The sequence below is a fragment of the Haemaphysalis longicornis genome, unplaced genomic scaffold (assembly GCF_048455015.1).
Source record: "Haemaphysalis longicornis isolate Haplotype H1 unplaced genomic scaffold, Haemaphysalis longicornis Haplotype H1 scaffold_3, whole genome shotgun sequence".
Taxonomy (NCBI): Eukaryota; Metazoa; Arthropoda; class Arachnida; order Ixodida; family Ixodidae; genus Haemaphysalis; species Haemaphysalis longicornis.
Genome location: NW_027526335.1, coordinates 230822058 through 230843393, shown reverse-complemented (window position 1 = coordinate 230843393; position 21336 = coordinate 230822058). Strand labels below are relative to the sequence as shown.

General features: G+C 54.5%; 1 protein-coding gene across 2 annotated transcripts in view; it reads left to right on the top strand.

The window, feature by feature from the left end:
- Positions 1–21336, top strand: part of LOC144176040 (putative glutamate receptor) — a 104257-nt gene that overhangs the window by 81685 nt on the left and 1236 nt on the right. The window lies entirely within an intron of this gene.

Below are 21336 nucleotides of genomic sequence, written 5' to 3'. Positions count from 1 at the left end.
AGTCGGTCCTTGCTGCACTCATGCACTCCAGTGATCGCTGCCTCCAGCACTCCAATCGCCGCTTAGTTCGCTCGATCACTTCCGTCACCTGCACAGCCCCACCGGAGCCCGCACGGTTCACCTCACTAGCCACTGCAGCGCCGCCTGGTGGCAGGACGGGCCAAAAGCCCAGCGCTTGCGCAAGAGTCAGCCCACTAGGTTGGGCCGGTTGAAGTTGTGGGCACGCCAACACTACATGTTCCCCACTCTCCTCTTCAGCACCACAAAAAGTGCAGCCAGCGCTAGTTGACAGTCCACACCGCACTTGCCATTTCCTGGTTCTCAGCACCCCTGCGCGCGTTTCAAACAGCAGGCCGCTCCCCACGGCATTGTCATACAGACGCTCCTGGCGAATGGACTGTTTGTGGGCAATATACACTTGCATTGCCGGTTTGTTGGCTGCTTTTTCCCGCCAGTTCTGGGTCTCCACCACCTTGACTCGCTCCCGTACTGCCTTCCCACTCACACTGGTCTCCTTCAGCCTGCTCAAACTAGGCAACGGCACCTCGTACTTCGACGATAGCTTTCCCAGGCGCCTTGTCCAGCGAGTTGTCCGCCCAGTAAAGAGGAGATACCTACGCACCCTATGTACCCACCTCTCCCTACCCAGCGACCAGACTCGCATTTCGAAGCATAGCTTAGCGATGGCTTCCCTGGTTTCGAAGGACGCCCATCCAACATCACCCTGCACTGCTTCGTTCGGTGTCGTGTGACACCCTAGAGCCATTCTGCCGACTTCACGTTGGCGGCGCTCCAGAAACTCCCTTGTAGCAGCCGAGGGACACAGGACACTGTTCGCAAACGTAAGGGCTGGCACTGACACCGCTTTCCACAAGCCCCGTAACACCTCCAGCCTGTTGAAGGACCATAAGGCTTTCGCTTTGAGCACATTCTGGCCCAAGACTGCCTTTTCCTTCGTTCGTTGCTCATGCTGCCGCAGGTAGTCTGGCTTTGTCGACACCACCACCCCCAGGTAACGGTATGAGGGCGCAACCTGAATCAGTTCTCCTTGCAGCCTCAAGGGTCCATGATCCAATCCTTCACCTGAGCGCCCCCACTGCAACATCGCGCATTTTCGGGGGCTGAACCTCAGACCCAGCCGATCCGCATGCCCCGAGCAGATATCCAGCAGCTCCTGAAGTTCTGCTCTTGAGTTCGCTGTAAGCAGAATGTCGTCCGCATACAGCAGACCGGGTAGTAGCTGGTGCACCACTTCGCCACCTTCCATGTACGAGAGGTCAAACCCTCTGCCGCTGTCCTGTAAGTCTCCCTTTAGATGGCACAGGAGTAGCATAAAGAGCAACGGCGACAGTGGGCAGCCTTGACGTAGTCCACGCCCTATCGGCACCGGCTGCGAGCTTCGGCCTTGCCACTCCACGACCACCTCGGTGCCGGAATACAGGCTTTGTACTCGTTGGATCATCAACTCCGGGAGGCCCATATCTCGCAACGTGTTCAAAAGCACAACATGCTCCACCGAGTCGTAGGCTTTTTCCACGTCTAAGAATGCTGCCCATAGCTCTCGCCCCTGCGAGCATGCGACTTCCACGCACTGCGTGAGGACAAACACGTTGTCCTCCAAGCCGCCCCTGTCGAAACCCATTCTGGAGTTCGCCCAGAACTCCAGTCCGTTCTGCCCAAGCCTAAATCCGCCGCCTGAGGACCTGGGCGAGTGGCCTGTACAAGATGGACGTTACGGTGATTGGTCTGTAGGCCGCAAAGCTGCTCCTCTGGCCCTACCCCTTGTACAGGAACAGCATGCGGCCACATCTCCACTCCGTAGGGATCTCCCCCGTCTCCAGCATGACACTTAGCATCTCCCTCAACTCTAGGCTCTGCTTTGGGCCCAGTTTTTTCAATAGAGCTGCCGGAAAACCATCCAATCCAGGCGCCGTACCTGCTTGCATCTTGGCAATTACCCGCCTCATCTCCAACTCACCCACAGGGCCTAGCCACTCCTCTAGGTCCGTTGCAACGGCCTCGCCTTCCGCCTCCATGCACAGCGTCGGTGTGCGGCCTTCCGCGTACCGACTTCTAAAGCCCTCCTCAACACAGTCCGCCACAAACCGCACACCTTCTTCATCCGACATGGGATACTTCAGGACTGGATGGCATAGCGGCTCCTGGGGTGGAACATGTTTCTGGGAGCGCCGGATATGTCTCCAGAACTTTCTTGGAGCATCCCTTCCACTTCTCTTCAATTCCTCCAGGAACTGCCGGTCAACCTGCCAGACTTTGTCCTGGATCAAGCTCGCCGCCCTCCTTTTCAACTCCAGATAGTTTGCCCAACGCTCCATTCTCACTTGCACCGGTTTTCTGCGTATTACCGCCTGACGATGTGCGCGGCAAGCCTGTCTTCTTGCTCCGACCGCTTGTCGTACCTCTGAGTCCCACCAGCGCTTGAGTTTGTGGCCCCGTCCTTTCCCCCATTTTCGCCTCTTCCTGTCCAGCTCTATGCCAACCCGCTCCACCTGTTCCGGATAGCTTGACGCCGGTCTCTCTTCCAGTTGAGTTCCTAATATGTCCACCCCCTCCTCGGTGAGCAACCTTGTGTTCGGCGCGCAGGTATTCCGTCTCTCTTGCGTCAGTTGCGCTCCAAACTCCAACAGCAACCTATTGTGGTCACTGCCCACACTGTGAACTCCCTCTTCGTCAATGGTCATTCTCCCTAGGCGATCATATAGGCCTGGCGACATGAGGGCGTAGTCAATGCAGGATCGCCGGTCTCCTGACGACCATGTAGTTCCTCCCTCACACTTCTGCTGCAGGTTTCCGATGACCAGGCCGAACCTCTCTGCTGTCTCCAGCAGCTGGGAGCCATTGTAATCCTGGCGCATCCCACTGCTGACTTGTGCTCCGTCCAGATGGGCATTAAAGTCCCCCAATAACAGAATCTGTCTGTCCGCTTGAAGATCTTGGATATCATCCTGCAGACACGCCCACAGCTCCTGGTTCCTAATGTTGGCGGCTCTACCAGTCCACATGTATACTACCCCCACTGCTGTTGGTCGCCCCGCCACTCTGCCGGTCATCCACAGATGCTCCTTACAGCCCTGTCTTGCCCTTGTCCACCCTTGGGCGGGTAGGCAGAGAGCGCCGACGCCTCCCCCTTTCCTTTCTCCTTCCCTTCTGTTGCATCCCTCCCAGCACACTCCTTGGTGACCTGGGGGGGTTTCGTCCCCTCGGAGGTGGGTCTCCGCCACAGCATACAGGGTGAGTCGCTCTTTGGCCATCGCCTGGAAGATTTCTTCCCACTTGCGATGGGTGCGGCCTCCCTGTATGTTAAGGAATGCCAGCTTCACGCTGCCCCTGCGCCTCCTGCTCCCCCTGAGACGACGGCTTCTTGGGCACCCGCTCTTCCTGTCTTTCTTTGGGAACGTCCCTTGCGGTGCCTCCGCACAAGCAGCTCTACCGCCTCCCAGAGAGCCTCCAGGCTGGGCTCCTTTTTGGCTCCTCCCTTGTTTGACCCTCGTGGCGTCCCTGATTGGTCGCTCCTTCCTAAAAAAGGGGTCGCTGCTTTCGCTATAGCTCCTGCCACGTGGCGCACACCGTCATCAGTGTACTGCCCATCAGCTGCTGCGAAGCTCCCTGGGCCCAGTACTTTTGCCAGGTCCAAGAACCGTGCTCCCATTTTTGTACATATTGCCTGCAGACGTTCGTTCGCTAGAACCACGTCCGCCTGTGGGGTCCGCCCTCGTCCCGTAATCTCAGGGATCGAGCACACGACCAGATTCGAGCCCTTGTCCGCCCACGCCTTTTCAAGTTCTGCTCCGAACCTGTCCGCCTCCCCCTTCAGGACCTCTTTTAGGCCGAAATGTAGCACGAATATGCGGGGCACCTCTCTGGCTTGCTTCTCGTAGTCGTCAATGAACTTATGTACCCGGTCTACCGTCGCACCCCTCCACACTGCCACATACTCCACACTGCCGTCGTCTCCAAGCTTTTGGACCAGCTCTTTGGCAAACCGGCCCCACGTTGCCATCCCCCGCCACGATGACTTCTCTAGAGACCGTGAATGGAGGTCTCACCCGCGGTACTTGGCAGCCTTGGGATGGGGGAACTGCCCGCTCTCCATTCCCTGACTCCTTTCTCGAGTCCTTGGCTTTCTCGTATGTCGGGGGTTTCGAACCTGTGTTCGTCCGCTCATCCCGATCCTTCCGTCCTGGTGAAGCAACTCCTTGTACCTCCTGGGTTTCCTCCGTGTTTCCTGTCCCGTCATTTCCCTTTCCATCTGCCAGCGTCGCCTGTTTCGCCCGTTCAATCGGCTCCTGTGGAGGCTCATGTGGCTCACCTCCCCCCTGGCTTGGCATCTGGTTGGCCATGCCACTGCTCATCTCCTCTCGGCTTCCCACGCCAGGTTCACTCTCCTGCTTCTGCTTCACTTGGCTTCCCACACCAGGTTCGAACTCCTGCTGCTTCCATGACTCCTCCTCCTCCTCATTGCTCACCCGTGCCGCAAGCTTGTTCTCCAACACCTCCACCCTGCAGACCAGCTGGGCTACTAGGGTCTGCTCAGAGTCCGCCCGCCGCACCTGCTCCTCCAATTCGGATATCCTTTCCTGCAGCCGGTTCCCTGGTGGGTGAGTGGTTGGCATAGGAGCACATAAGAGGTCCACCGAAACCCTATAAGTCACATAGGCCTTCCTATGGAGATAGGTGATTCAGGTGCACATAGGGATCGACGGATGCGTACAGGGTACAGTTTACCCCGTCTGTCGGACAGTTAGCTTTACCAGTATCCGAAACCGTTGAGACGAGGGGGATTAGTACCTATGTAGGCTGGGCAGGGTCTCTTGAGTTCTCGGGAGACCTGGTGGGTGCTAGCTGGGGGGCTGGTTGTGAAAGGGGTCCAGAGTCTAGGTGTCGTCACTCCGTCGCAGGTTCTCCCTGTTCTTCGATGTCGGAGCTCAGAGGTTTGGAACCTATAGTGGGGTCCGCTGAATTCCAATTGGCACCGTCTGACGCCCATCCTGAGTTTTCAGGCCTATTTTAGGAGTCAGACATCTGAGGATTAGGACAAAAACGTCGCTGTCCCCATTCCCACCCTCTTTCCCATAACCCATTCCTTATCACCACCATCCACATTCCTTATCCCAACCTTTCCTGCTACCGTCCCAGGGGAGATCAGGGGAGTCTCCCCGGGCCCGCTCTCCTGGCTGTGGTGTCGCTGTGTAGAATTTTTCCCTTTTATTTTCCACTTCGGTGGGTATTTCCTTCTTGTCAAAACTCTAGTTGACCTCGGTCCAGTTTGTTTATTTTTAATTGGCGTCACCCGTGATACGTATGTGGTACGGGGTGGGCTTTTATTTTATGTTATAGCGCTTTAGCTTTATGTCCACACCTTCCATAGCTGCTGAGGGTCGGCTTGATTGAAGGGCTGAATAAGCGCCAACAGAAAATGGAGCTAAACTCTCACCGCGATGCCCTCTTGTTCCGAAGAAAGGCCGCTCCAGAGTCTGCCGTCGCCAGCAGACTCTGCTGAATGGTTGCCAGACGAGTGGTGCGCTCTACTAGAGATGGGCAAAACGGCTCACTTCAGTGAGCGGCTCAGAACGGCTCAGTTCACTGAAGTGAACCGGTTCATTTGAACGGTTCAGCGGTTCATTTAGGTTTGTAACCTGTGTTAAGCATGCATAATCTAAGTTATTACTCAATTGTTATTGAGTCATTTATTTTGTAACATCCGCTGTATTTGTGCTCAAAAGAATTGGCCTCACCATCATTACAAAAATTTTTATGTGTCAGTGGTATATCAGAATAACTCTCGGTCGATATATAAAGAAGAAAATGCAACTTTTTGTCAACTTTATAACCTCACAAATATGATCTCTACTAGTGAGCTGTGACGCCAGAAAAAAAATGATTCTGGAAAACATGACACAAGAAACTAATTTTAATATTATGGTGGTGAACAACACTTTGTTCAGTTTATTCGAAACGAGACGGGTCCGCTTTCTGGCAGCGATAATAGATGACGCGAAAGTTGCACACAAGACCCAGCTGGGTCGGCCGATACGCCTCTAATAACTCTACCGGAACGTGCCGACACGACTCCTTCAGAGACATGCTCAGCACGATTCTCTAATCGAGCGAGCAGCCGCTGAACGTCGGTTCTTAGGAGTGCCGCTCTGCCAAAGAACCGCCGGGAGCCGAGAATCGCCGCGGAACTGAGCGGTTGAGAAGATGGGGCTCGTTCCTGACTCGGACAACAGCTGCACGCACAAATGCAACTGTAGTGATTCTAGTGAATTATATGGTCACATGAGTTTATTTTCCTATTACTTTGAAAATACAGACGCAGTTCGTTCACTGCTGCCATTGCAGCCTCCCGATCTCTCATTCACCGCCACCGCCACCGCGGTTCCCAAATGGCGCCTCAGAAGATCCGCTTCGCGAAGAGCGGCTCTCGAAAAGAGCGGGAGCCGTTCTTCGGTTCTTCGGTTCAGTAACTGAGCGAAAGAGCCGGAAGAGCCGATGAACGGGTCAAAACTGCATCCGGTTCTCCTGGCTCGAATTGTCTGCTCCCACGACAGGGGCCGCGCTGGAGGAATTTGAAAAATTAGCCCCAGCTGCCCTGGCAGTACAGTTGCTTTCCCGCGCCGATAATAGATGGCGCAGAGGAACGGCTCATTTGACCCGGGTCTTCGGTTCTTCGGCTCAGTAACTGAGCCATGAACGGAGTGAACTGAGCGGCAGAGCCGGAAGAACCGATGAAAGGGTCAAAACTGCATCCGGTTCTCCTGGCTTGAATTTTTCTGCTCCCATGACAGGGGGCGCTGGAGAAATTTGGAAAATTATCCCCAGCTGGCCCGGTAGTGGAGTTGCTTTCTGGCACCGGCAATAGCTGGCGCAGAGAGCGTTGACCCGGCTTTTGGGCTCCGTTGGCTCTTTCTCCATGGTTTGCAGTGCTGTAGCTCGCCCCGTTCGACACGGATCACTGAGGGGGCGAGAAGTGTCTCCCTCTCTCCAAAAGAACCGCCGCTCACTTTTACTGAGCCACGGCTCACTCATTCTTCAAAAAGAGCGGCTCAAAAGAACCGGATCACTCCTGAGCGGCGCATCTCTACGCTCTACGCAAAAAGAGCGAAGGCGAGGCAATGAGTGTCATTACACAAACATACCTGCCGCACTGTTTCGTGAAACGTTTTTTTTTTTTTTTTCTTTGAGCTATTTTACTGCTTCTTACAAAACCTCAAATTAATAAAAGTTTGCAATTGCACGGGTTACATTTGATGAAATAACAAAACCCACCTAGGCTTACGCACTGCCGGGGGTTGTCGAAACAAGCAACGATCTCACTGTGCCTACCTGCATTCTCTGCGATCAGGGTTATAAATACTTTGTCGCCGTTTCAATGTTTAGTTGTGGCTTGTGATCATACGGACATGTGAAGTGTACTATATGTTGTGGTGTGTATACGTGTATTATGCTTGCGATGTTGTGTGTTGCGTGTATTGTACGTATTGTAAGTGTATGCCGCTGTGTTGTGCTATGTTTCTTCCAAATATGTGCCCGCCCACATGCGGCCTCCGTGATGTTGGCTATAATAAATACGTTATCCATAAAGGAAACCAAGGAAACGCCTTGATGTAAGTACCCACTGATGGTAGTAGCTGCCCCTCCCCACCCCTACTTTTTTTTTTGCGTCATCTATCGGTCATTTTCATGGAGGAAGAAAAATGGTCATTTTAAAACGTTTACGATCGCTTTACTTCGAGCACGCTAGAGGGCGAGCATTGTCATCTTCTCTCCCGGACGGATGCGACAGCGACGGATACGTTTTTCGTGCTGCCTGCATTGCTTTGCGCTGAGATTTACGATTGCAGACGATCCGCGTTTTGATGCATCGGTTGTAGCAAGGTAAGACGACTAACAACAACTGGTTGTTCTCAAACGGCCGCATTGGATGCTTGTGATCTCGTGTGAGGCGAACGGCGGGGTAACGAGCCTTTCGGAAATAAAGGCGGCATTTTGAAAGCAATCGGTATGACTTCTACTGTGTTTACGGCGGCGCGTTCGCTCTGAACGCGTAGACGGGGCGCGCAGCGTGACGAATGCAAGTCGCGCATATACGATTGGCGATATCGCTCGCTAACCGCAGTTCTGTTTCTCGGTAGGTAATTTCTTCGTTATTTTAGCGCATTTTAAGCGTACACAGCCACAGTAACCTACTTATTTGTACTTCCTCGATCCTCAAACCGATCAGCTCGCTAGGCCTTTATCGCATGACAAGCCTTGCTTGGGTGACGCTGCCAGGGGAGGAACGCTCCTCAATTAGCTCACGAAAGGGGGAAATCTTCATCCACTCCTAGGGGTAGAAACGCGCTCCTCCCTCTTAAAGGGAGAATCTTTCTACCTCTTAGGGAGCAATATATGATACATTCCTGTTTCACCCTTAATGGAGAAACTACCACACCCTTTTTTCTTAGAGTGTGCGTTCGGACCGCTAGGCCTTCAGTGGGAAGAGGTCGGGAGTTGCTGTAGGGGGGGGGGGGGGGGGGGGGGGCGCAGCGGTAAGACTTTGTCCCCCCTAATCGAGAAGTCTGCGCACGCCTATGTTTGAAATCGTACTCACTTGTACTCAAACTCATTTGTCCTCACGGGTATTCATACTCAATCTGTACTCATGAGTACTCCATCTGTAATCATGAGTACTCAATCAGTACTCACGAGTACTCAATCTGTACTCATGAGTGCGCAATCTGTATTCATGAGTACTACTCACAATACTCATGAGTACTCAATCTGTACTCATGAGTGCTCAATCTCTATTCATGAGCCTACTCACAAATACGCAGCTCAATACTCAATATTGTCGCGAAATTCATGTCCCTCCTTGACGGGTTTTCTTGCCGCTCGCCATTTTTGGGCCGAGAGGAAGGGTACCGCGTAGCGAAGGAATGTTTTCGCCGCCATTGTCGCACCCGGGTCGGCTGGCCATGTGTTTCGGGGAGAGAGTGGGCGAGAGTGCCCCGGCCTACGGAAGGCCCCGCGAATTCTCGGAAGACGCGCGGCCCGGTGGACTGTGTGCGTGGTGCAGCGCGGGGTTTACGGGGAGAATGGGCTGAGAACTGGCGTTGGCCGGACGGACGGCCGGGACGCGGCGTCGGCCTTGAGGGCTGTGCTGGGGAGGCCGAGCGACGACGGCGGTGAACTCCGGGCCCCCGAAGATCGCCTCGAGGAGGTGAAAGTGCGCGGCCGAAGTTCGCCCAAATTGCGTCGCTGATGAGCGGCGCCCCACCACAGACGACCGACAGCCTCTGTCACCCCGGCGAGACCGTCAGCCGGACCGCAGCAAAGATGTTCTCCCTTTCTCCACCCTTCTTCGGACTCTTTCTGCTCGTCTTCTCTGTATTTCTCTAAGTGGACTGCACGGGCTTCCTATCCGCCTCCTTCAGTGCACCACGCTGTATGTGTTCTTCGCGGGCCTTTGTTAGCAGTTGGGGGAAGCCTCCAACCCCGCCTATTGTACACTCTACTATCCCCTTCATTTACTGTTGCCTCCTTCTTGGGCTCGTAACGACGAGTACCGTTTCATTCATTCTCATCAATGTGCTCAATGTCGGTCTTTTGGCAGCTCTGACCCCGACGGGGTGTCAACTGCAGGGTGTTATTAAGTTGTCAAACCTTCTGTCTGTCTGTTCTAGAATTCCTGTGTATGTGGATAAAGTAAATCTGCCTTGTTTTGAGACTGTTATCCCGTGCCCCGTCTCCTGCCTCACGCCAGCGGCCAATCAGGCGTGGACCTATCGCCGGTTAGCAGGTCCGAACCACATCCTCTATTCGTATCCAGGGGGAGTTGTTTGTCGCTCCTCCCGTCCGAGACATCGGCCACTAAATTACCTCGCAATTCCGTGACAAATACCCCCAGGCACAATTAAGTGTCCGCGTAGATTGACGTCCGTTCGTATACAGATCACTGTCTCGTTATCCGAAGTTGCTGGATGCTGGCATTTGTTTCAAGTGCGAATGCACTTCTTAAGCGAGCCTGAAGCGTCCGCCGCCGTCCGCATTCCGCCGCCGTCCGCATAGCAACAGCAGCGGGTGCGCGCGCTCCTCGTCTTCCTTGGCAACGGGGGGAGATGGGCGCGCGCTGCCTGGCCGCTGACATGGCACATACCCACGTGGGGGATTGGCCAGGAATCTCCTCGTCTTCCTTGGCAACGGGGTGAGAAGGGCTAATGCACCCGCTTAAGGGAGTACTGACACGAAATTTCAAAGCTGAGATCCGCTCTAGCAATCAAGTACAACGACAACACAAATAGGTGTCTGTGCATGGCACACACCCACGTGGGGGATTGGCCAGGAATCGGGCGTGAGAAGGGCTAATGCACCCGCTTAAAGGAGTACTGACACGAAATTTCAAAGCTGAGATCCGCTCTAGCAATCAAGTACAACGACACTTACCGGACCAGGTGTCTGTGAATAAATGCATCTTTCTTTCTTTGTAGTTGTGTGTGTGTGTGTGATCTCTCTTTCGCGAACATTACCGAACCGCGCAAATTCAACTCATGCATTCGCACTTTCACATTCTTCCCCTCGGGGAAATGCGGGGAATTTTTTAATGTGTGTGCCGTTGTATTTTCCTCGTCGGACCTGAACTTGACAGCGTTTACGGCGTTGCGTTAGTCGCGTCGCTTCCGTCGGCGATCGTGTTCTTGTAGCTCGTAGCGTGCTTGATGCATTTGGGAGCGTAGACGGCCGTTCTGTCCGCTGGCGAGCTGCGGCGTGCAGGGATGGCATAGTTCGGCGCGTTGAGGAGTGAGTGAGTGAGTGAGTGAACAACTTTAACGGAGCTTCAAATAAAGAATGGTGCGCGCAGGCACCAGATGGGGTGGTTCCCTATTCGCGGGACCCATATGTGTCCAGCAACTCTTCTCCTCGAGCCACCAGCTGTTGCTGAATGGCCAGGCTGGACAGTAAGGTCTCCCATCGCTCGAGCGGGTTGGAATTGGGGGAGGGAGGAAGGGTGTAGGGGGGTGTCTTGAGTTTTTTGCACTCCCCAATAATGTGCGCGAGAGTGCCGTCTCCCCGGCAGAACGGACATGTGTTGTCGTGTTCTGCAGGGTACATTTTGTGCAGAGGCGCCGGATGTGCGAGCGACCCTGCCTGTAAGCGGCGCAATATCGTCTGCTGCCGTCTGCTTAGTTGCTTGTGTGGCTTCGGAAGCCTCGTTCTACTTTCTTTGTATAGGCGGACGATCTCCTTATAACTCGTGACGGGGTGTGGTTGCTCTTCCTCGGCCCGGATGGCTAGTTCTCGGGCATAGTGGTCGGCGGTGACGTTGCCTTCCACGAGCGAGTGAGCCGGGACCCACACGAGCTCGGTGACTCGTCCCGGTGTTGTGGGATGTCTCTCGAGTATAGTTGCTGCCGCAGAGGAGACGATCCCCTTCCGATAGCTTGCGTACGCTTTCTTGGAGTCGGTAACCACCGTGCTGACCTCCGGCATGGCTAGGGCCAGCGCTATGGCTACCTCTTCTGCCACGGTCGGGTCCGTAGTCTTCACCGACGCGCAGGTCTTCAGCTCGTCGATGTCCGTTACGGCCACCACGGCCTTTGTTCCGTGTTTTGGGAGTGAGGCGTCCACGTACCGGACCTGGGGGTCCTCCTCCAGCTCCCGGGCCAGGGCTTTGGCCCGCGCCGTCTGCCTGCCTTCGTGCCGTTCCACTGTCATGTTGCGCGGTAACGGTTTGGTTGTGATGGAGTCACGCCATCCCTGAGGGAGTGGTGCCTCTTCCGTCTGTGGTTCAACCTGCCATCCTATCTTGTGTAGGACGGCTCTTCCGTGTTCTGTCCTGCTCAGACGAACTCTCTGGTTGGACAAGTGTGCTTCGATGAGTTCGTCCGTGGTGTTGAGGGTGCCCATTTCCATCAATCTTTTCGTTGACGAGTACATTGGTAGACCCATGGCTATCTTGGTGGCTTTACGCATCGCCGTGTCCAGCGCTTCCCTGTCCGCCTTCGTTAGCCGGAGGTACGGGGCGGAGTAGGTTACGCGGGACACGACGAACGCCTGCACTAGCTGCAGTGCGTCTTCTTCTTTCAGACCGCGGTTGCGGTTCGCAACTCTACGTATCATGCTTGCAATCTGTTCAGTCGAGTGCTTGATCTTGGTGACGGCGGCCGAGGCTTTTCCGTCTCCCCTGAGTAACCGGCCCAGGATCCGAATCTGTTCAGTCGGTACGATTTGCGTGCCGTCGATGGTTACGGTTACGTTCGGGGGTGCTTGATTCTTTGGCCTGCCCGGTTGGACGATGAGCAGTTCTGACTTCTGCGGGGCGCAGCTCAGGCCGCAGGACTTGGCGTAACCGTGGACAGTCTCCGCCGCTCTCTGCAGCACTCCTTCTATCCAGGCGTCAGAGCCCGCGCGGTTGGTCCACACCGTGATGTCATCGGCGTATAATGCGTGGCTCACACCGTCTATTCGCTCGAGTAACGAGGGCAGGGGAAGGAGTGCCAGGTTGAACAGCAGAGGCGACAGGACAGACCCCTGAGGGGTTCCCCTGTCCCCGAGCTCCACGGGTTCTGACTTCTCCTTGCCAATCCTGATCATTGCCGTTCTTTTGGTCAGGAAGTCTTTGATGTAGCCGAACGTACGCCGGCCGCATCCCGTCCTTCCTAGACTTTCCAGCACGGCCGCGTGCTACACGTTATCGAACGCCCCTTTCAGATCTAGGGCCAGTATCGCTCGCGGTGCTGTCTTCGTTGCTTCCTTCACCACCAGTTCACTGAGCTGGATCATCACGTCTTGCGTGCTTAGATGTTGTCTGAAGCCGTACATCGTGGCCGGCATCTGTCCCGTCTTATCTAGATGAGCTTGCAGCCTCTTGAATACCATGCGCTCGACCACCTTCCCCACGCAGGAGGTCAGCGATATCGGACGCATGTTTTCGATCTTGAGCGGTTTGCCGGGCTTCGGTATGAACCTGACTCCGGCCGTTTTCCATTCGGGCGGTAGCCGCGACTTCTCCCAGGCCTTGTTGATGTGACCCAGCAGTTCTCTTGCCGCCGCATTGCTCATGTTACCGAGCAATTTGTAGGTAATCGTGTCCGTACCGGGGGCACTCCTCTTGTTACCTTCGTCTATTGCGGACCAAAGCTCAGCCGTGGTGAAAGGTTCGTCGAGGGCCGGGTTCTCCGGCCCCGCATACTCGTCAGGGATCGGATACTGGCCTTTCTCTGTTTTGAAGTACGTCCGTTCCAGGTCGTTCAGCAGGCGCTGTCCGTCCCCGTTGTAGGCGTTCAGTGTCTTGATCAAATTGCGATTGCCGGCCGTCTTGCTGCTCAGCGGGTCGATGAGATGTCTCGGGAGGCACCACGTCTTCCGCGCCGACAGCTTGCCCTGCAGGCCATCACACACGCTGAGCCAGTTTTCATGGCATAGCTTGCTCGCGTACTCGGCTATTTCCTTATTCAATCTCGCTATTCTTCTAACTTCTTATTGTGACGCTGCCGTTTCCAACTACGCGTGAGGGAGTGGCGCACCGCCCACATGTGCGCGAGGCGGGCGTCCACAAAGGGTGTTTTCGCAGTCGTCACAATTTCCTTAGTGAACATGTCGAGCGTTGTCTTTTGCTCGCAGGCCCACTCGGCGTACCTTTGGTTGCTTCTTTCGTCTCGGCCTTCTTCGGTGTCCGAGTCTTCTTCCTCATTTGATTTCTCTTCGGTGTGCTTTCGCATCCGGTCCCAGTCCGTTACCCTGGCCTTGCCCAGCGTTGCCCGGTAACTCGGTCCTTGAATTTGAATGTAGATAAGGTAGTGGTCGGACCCGAAGTCTTGGTCCTCGCACTGCCAGGCAACCGGTGCCGTTCCCCAGAGCCACGATAGGTCCGTCGTGGTGTCTCGGCAGGCGCTGTTGCCTCTCCGGGTGACCGTCCCCAGCTCGTTCAGGAGTACCATGACTTGGTCTTCCATTACTTGCGCTAATTTTGTCCCTCTCTTCGTTTGATGCTTGTAGCCCCATTTCGGATGAGGAGCGTTAAAGTCGCCGAGTATCAGGAGCGTCCTGTTCCCGGCACTCTTTTTCGCTTCTCGCACCATCTTATCGAAATCGTACTGTTTTTGCGAGGGTCTGCAGTACGCGCTCATAATAACCATGTTTCCGGCATTGCCAATCGTTCTCGAATGTACCTCCACCAGCGTGTGCTCGCAGCCGCTCTGGGCAGTTACATGCTGTGTTGTGGCCACGTTGTTTCGTACAAGCACCGCCGTGCAGCGCTCCGTCGGGTCCGTGTAGGTCACGTACCGCGGCAGGCGCGGTCTGGCGTGCGTTTCTTGCAACGCAATCACGTCTGGTTTCTGGTCTAGGTTTTCAATGTGAAGTAATAGTTCGCTGTCTTTCTTGCGAATTCCTCTGCAGTTCCATTGGTACACTATCGTGGTGTCTCCCCCCCGATTATTATTTCCTTTATTTGTTCTCTTCATCTTCTTCGGCCGTTTCTAGGCGGCCACGTCTGTTCGCGACCGATGCTTTGAGTCTTTTGTTTCGCTTCTTGCGAAGTGCGGCGAGCCTTCCCTGCGCTCTGTTGTTGGTGGCCATGGCGTTCACGCGCGCCGCCAGTCGTTCGTGCTTTACGGATAGTGTTTCAACCTTTACTTCGAGGTTGTCTACGCTGACGCTCACTCGGTTGACTGCTGCGAGGATCGCTTCGAGCTTCTCCTCGATCACCTTGCACCAACTTGGGTTCTGTACCTCCGGAGCTGGGGCTGCGGCTTTGCCGGCCTCGCTGGCTGGGGTCGTCTCGGCGTCCATCGCTTCTTGGATACCCGATGCTTCCTGTGCGGTCTTCGACACCCCTTCCCGCACTATGCGGGCTAGCGGCGTCTCCCTCCGCGGCATCTTTCTCTGCTTCTCAGTGGGGTCCGCGGCTGCTACGCTCTCTGTTTGCTGAGCAACCACTCTGGTCGCTGTATGTTCGCTGGCCAATTTCACGATCTTATCCATCAGCGACTTAATCTGCGCGTTCTGTTTTTCTATGATTTTTCTGAGTTCTGCACTCTCGTCCTTCGGCTTTGCAGCCGATGCTACTTGGTTAGAAGTTTGGGGTTACGGAGGGGGGATCTGGGGAGTTACCGCGCTAGGGACGAGCGGCGGAAATTCTTCCGCTCGAGCTACGGGAGATCCATCTGTCCAGCCCACCTTCCTTTCGGCGAGCAGGATCCCTCGGCGTGTGCTCGGCCCGGTGCCCGATCTGGAACTCGCCCTGGAGCTGGCCCGGAACCTCGAACTGGTGCGGCGGTTGCCGGCGACGCCTCCCGCTCCACCGCGCCTGGTTGATGGTGTGCGGCCGCAGGAGCAGGAGCGCGACTGACGGCGGCGGCGCCGGCGGCTTTGGTGTCTGCCGCCGCCTCCGCGGGCAGGAGTCCTCGATCGGCTCCGCGAAGCGGAGCTCCGTTGGGGTCGCCTGGCATGACCTCTCTTTTTGGTCTCTTTCGTCGGACTCTTCCTCCGCGCGCTGGCGTTCCCAACGGCGGCGTCTGACCACGTACGGCGTCTTGTACTTTGCTTTACATCGGCGGTCGCCCGTCATGTGCTTGCCGCTACATAGTGCGCACTTGGGATCGCACCCGTGTTCTTCGTCCGGGTTGCTCAGTCCGCAGCCCCGACAGATACGATCTTGCGGGTTCGGGCACACATCCATTCGGTGACCCACTCTTCCACATTGATAGCAAACATCGATTTGTTTCCGATGTAACGTGCATTCCATCAAGACGTTGCCGTACTTCACGTAATTCGGGACCTTGTGGCCCTCAAACGCGATCACGACGGTCTTCGCCTTGCCGATGCGATTGGCTTGAAGTGCAGTCGGATTGTATTTATGCACTATGAGGTCTTGGATCTCTTCGGCCGTGTCCTCCAAGGGAACGCCGCGTATAACACCCTTGACGGTGCCTCGGGGGGCCGACTCATAGGCGCTGACCGCGTGCGCCGTGCCTCGAACATCGATGCACTCCACGGCCACGTACTTGTCTGCCCTGTCCCGCGATTGCGTACTTATGATGATTATATTTTGCTGGTTGTTCAAGCAAATCACGTCTTCTCTTGCTTCCATTGCGCCGATCTGAGCCGCCGCCGTTACTGCTCTGCTGACTTGTGCCCGCGACACTTGGCTCACACGAAGCCCTCCGCGCGGCCGCATAATGACCTTTGTGTCGTCGCGCGGCAGCTCCGGCAGCCGCGCGGCCTTTAGCAATTTCCCTTTGTTTATCTTCTTCTGCGTCCTTTTCTGACGTAGAACGCCGCCCGTGGCGCCGTGGAGGTCGGCGGCCTGTCCATCTTGGATCCCTTTCTTTCTGCGCGTTAGGCTTAGGTCCGTCGCGCTGTTCTGCTTGATTTTTTCCCCAGCGGTTTTCCATCCGTGGGCTCTGGTCACTTGCTCTGGAGAAATCTCAACGCCATCAACTTCTACAGGACGTTGCTTCCATTGAGGTGTGCGTTGCGTATGGTGCGGGAGCCGGTTGTCTTTTCGTTTAGCGTGCGGTGGCGTGTTGTTGTCGTAAGGTGGCGTGGCGGATCGGTCAAAATTAGAGTTCCTGTATATGCTCCCTCCCGTAGGAAGCATATACAGGAACTCTAGTCAAAATCGTTGCGGCTCCGTGCTCGCTTTCGCCGTGGTTGCTTCGAAAGTGAAACCAGGCCTCTCAAGCTTGGACGTTCCCTGGTTTCCCTATAGGCGGCGTAAAAATCGATGCCCCACGTGACGAACCTACAGGGCACTTTTCGACCATCAAGCCCACCAGACGGCGCAAGCAAAAGGTTACTTTTGGTATAGAATACAAAACATTCATTCCGTGACTCAAAGAGCCCACACAGTTCGCTTACAATGTGTTATTTAAAAATATTAATAACAAGTTCCGCATCAAACATCCGTTGAGCAAAAATGTACGCAACTTTTTACGAACAGCCGACTGGTGCACCACCTCGTTTCTGAATTCGCAACCACAAAGCCGCCAATTCAAATTGAAACCGCTGCAACGGCCCACCGTTCTGTGAATGCGCGGAGCACTGGTTTCGTGACTGTTATTGCTGTTATGTGCTTTTGCGTCCATCAGTTGTTGAGAGGACTGGCAAAACACGGCAATTGAGTGCTTGGGGAGTGCCAAATGTGGGAAATTCCGCATCGGAAGACAGCTGTCGAGGCCAGAATATTTGATTCTTCCAACAGAAGGTGAGTGTTATGCACTCCGCTAGAAAGACGGTGCAAAGGAAACCGTTGTCGCCGTCAATACCTCATTTGTGCCCTTCGTTCGAAATCTTAGCGCAAGTGAACGAGTTGTTATGGAAAAAAAAACGTGGTCACGAAAGCGACGTACAATTGCAGCGATCGAAATGAAATGATGTCCTGGCCTCTGTAACCTTGCGGATTTCAATAAACGATTTGTTCTCACTGTGGTCTGTGCCAGTCGAGGCCATCTGGTCACCTGGCGTAACATCACTAGCGCGGCGCAAGTAAACACGCGGCCAGCGTGCCAGCCAGGAACCAGCAGGAGCAGCCACGGCCGAACTCGACGCTCTTTTCGCGCGAGGGAGGAGAGTCGAGTCCGGCCGTGGAGCTGCGAGCCGGCGGCCGCTAGGGTGCCTCGATGCGCGCCCGCTCCTAGCGGCCGCCGTGCGAGGGCAGCCATGTTATTAAGGAGCTCAAGCGGCCTATGCAAAAAGCATCCGCCATGTTTACAAAGCCGTGTTTACAGCGCCATCAAGCGGGCGTACTCGGTAGTTCACGACGCCGCCATTACGCTTTTTCTGGCACTACAGGCAAAGCTAGACTAGAGTTCCTGTATATGCTCCCTACGGGAGCATATACAGGGAGCATATGCAGGAACTCTAAGCTAGACCTTTGCTTCTCTAAAATCCTCCCTGTTCTGTGGTGAAACCTTGCAACCGTTGTGGTGGGGAAGCGGGCGTAGTTCGTCTCGTCCGTTCGGCCCACATTCCTTGGCGTCATAAGCGTCACTTCATGGGTAGGGCGTTCGATGCCTTCGTCTGGATCGGGCTCATTCGTTGGCGTTCTTGCCGTGTTCGTGTCGTCGCTCAAGCTCTCCTCCTTTGCCCGTTGTTTCGAGAATGCTAAAATCGCTCTCTCTCCCGTACAAGCAGGCTCGAAAGCGTTCCGTTCGTCCCGAGTCCGCTTGTTTGCGGTTTGTCGGGTTTGTCGTGTGAGTCTCGATTGGAGAAGCGGGTGCCGGCGACCTTGTACGTTCCGGCTAGGACGTGCCGCAAGCGCTGGCCGTGTTGTTGCTCGTTGAAGGACTTACCTGTACGAGTGCAATGTTGTTCGCTCGCTGGATTCGGGTTGAAGCAGTGGGTTTAAAAGAGCTCGCACGTTCCAGTAGGGTTGAATCGCGTGCGCTGGGTTATTTGTTGCTTGTGGCAAGGTTGATTTCTGCGGTTGTGTCATTCGCTGGCCAAGTCCGGAAAGCAGCACCGGGAGCGGAGGATGTCGCAAATAGCGGTTTCCTGCGTGCGCTGGCTTCGTCGCGTTCCGTGAGCTTCGCATTTCGTTCGCCGTGGTCAGCAGCTCCAGCGGTCCAAGTTGGATGTCGTTTGTCACTTCTAGTGCGTTTTGTGCGCTGTGCGTATCGTTTTTCCTGACTAACTCCCCTAACATTGGTGTGCGGTCATTCGCCACGTATTGTGCGTTCCGTGCACCGTGCGTCTCGCTCGTCGTGGCCTATCCACCGATCCGGATGCGATGTCGTTGGTTGCGCGGACCGGGGCCAGGAAAGGACGTGCGGAAAATGTACGTACTGGCCCCGTTGCGTTCCGCGCTTTCATCCTTTCGCTCGTGTACGTCTGAACAGGAAGAGCGGGTGCCAGGCACGTGGTGCTTTCTGGCTCGTGCGAGCTGCGTACGTTGCGCGCCTCGTTGCTCGTTGCTGGAAAGACCTGCGCGCGGGCGATGTAGCTCGTCGACTGGCCCGCTGTCAGAGCGGCGTGTGTTCGTGATCTCGCCATTACCAGGGAGAGATCCGGTGAGCAGGCAATCACAGTTTCGCATACGTCGTCTCGTTCGTGTGCGTGCCGCCGTGCATGCTGCATGTGTCCGGATATCGTGTAGTTCAAACACTGTGACTAAAGTGCGGCTAACTCTCGCGCCAGTTGTCTCAGAAAACTTTCTCGTTCTTCACGCAGCATCCTTCTCACAAACAGCGCCGCTTGCAAGTTCCTCTGCCGTTTGTCGTCCTAAGCAGCCTGATATATCGTTGGCACATTCGTTCATTTGGAGAGCTGGCGACGTTGCTCGTTGTCCACTAGAAGACTCGAGACGAAGTCGTCCATACGGCCAGAGCAGGGCAGTCCTCGTAATCGTCGTGCGCTCACGAACTCCTGTTTCTTCGTTGAACAGAGGACCTAGCGTTCCCTTGAATTCAGCAGTGGGTAGACCACCGTTGACGTGGAGTCCGTCGGTGCCCCAGCCGCACTCTCGTAGTCGTGGTGTGGTTCGTCTTTTTTTTTCTTTATTACCAGTCTTCAACACACACTTACAACACAAAAATAACCACACTGCATTTGGTACAACACACACCGACATTAACATACCAGCCGTGCCTCCGGCTAGGCTTTGTCATTTAATCATCACTTCAGAGAAATTAACGGCTCTAGAAAATCCAACCAATCTGGTACTGGCTGCTGGACTCTCAGCCCCTCAACGAACTGCGTGACACTCTCCCGCAGAAACTGCCGGGCCGGTCGGGCATCCACGTCGCCATGGAGCCACGCCGTGCGCGACCTCCATAAGCTGTGAAGGCCCAGGAGCATTATTAAATCGTAGGGGACTCCTTCGTTATTCTCTGTAGGTAAATACCGTATACCATGCGGGGTAAGTGGGAAGTCTTTGTGTAAAGTTCGCTGCATAACATCCCAAAAGTGAACCGCCATCCAGCAGTGTATAAAAACGTGGTCTATGCTATCCGGTTGTTTACAAATTGTACAGTCAGTACCATGTTTGCACAGTAAGTGTCTCCGAATGAAGTTTGAAAAAAAGGACTTCACCCCCGGTTTTACAGCCATACGCTTAACTCTTTTCAGTACATCCTGCCCTGGGCCTTCTTTGTACAGTTCTCTATATCGCGGTATCGGGAACAGACTGCCGCAAACATCTTTATATAATTTTCTACGTGACACTGTACTCAAATATTCCATCGAAAAACGAGTTGACAGAAACCTGAGTGACATGACAACTTCTTTAATATATCCTGAAATCCTACCCTGTATGTGCAAACTAGATACGACAAATTCCGGCAGTGCTTGAGACAGCCGCACCTGGCAAACTGTTCGCAAAAAAGGATCGCTTGTATCGCGAAGAAAAAGGAACCTATTCACCAACTGGCGGACAAACAGGTGCGACAACCCAAGACCGCCCTCCTTGACGCGTCGAAAAGGTTATCTCTACTGCACCTTTCCCATGTAGATGACCAGATAAACACAGCAAATGCACGATGCATTTTCTGTACATTCAAACGCGAGCAGTGCAACACTTGCATAACTCGTCGTTGTCTATTCGTCCGTTCGCCCTCCCGTGGCCTCATATCCTCTGTCGACTGAGCCATGTTAGCAAGGTCGTGGCTCGAAAGAAAGACTAAACAGGAAGAATTTTAAAAGTTTAACTAATTAGACAGTTTTGAAGACGATAGCCTTTCTTGGGCTACTTAAACCCAGATATTTTGGTCTGTCTGTTTGTCTGCGAGTCGATTCAGCCACCCGGCCAAGGTAAAACTGGCATTGCGCAATAGTCTTATATGTATACTCACAGCCAAACGTAAACGTCTAAGCCCGGTTTATATATTCATACTTGTCAACTTTGTTGAACAAGAACAAGATATTAGGCAAATATAAGACAGAAAATTAGTACACCAGGGATATTTACAGTGTTCCTTTATTAGAAAATTCATAGATACTTGGTTTTTCGATAGCAATTATATTCTACATCTACTGCAGAAAACCGCCGCCTGCTGCTGTTGCCCGTGCTACCTCCTGCCGGCATATGGAAAATCACGCGGCAACAGCAATGGTTCGACGTTCCACTAGGTTCCACGTTCCACATTCCGTTCCACGTTCTGCTTGGAACGCAGGTGGAGCACGGCCACGCGGTTCTATAAAACTTGTAGTTGCCCTCCTCCATTCACGCGCGTCTCCACCGTGCTGCAGCGCTGGCATCGAGGACCCCGGCCTGTAGCAGTGGAACGCGGTAAATTAAAATCGCCTTGAGCAAACCTTTAGTGTGTTTACCTTGGGATGAGCGCGACGGTTCAGGAACAGCATGAGAGGTGAGCGGGAAATCAAAGGGGGGCATTT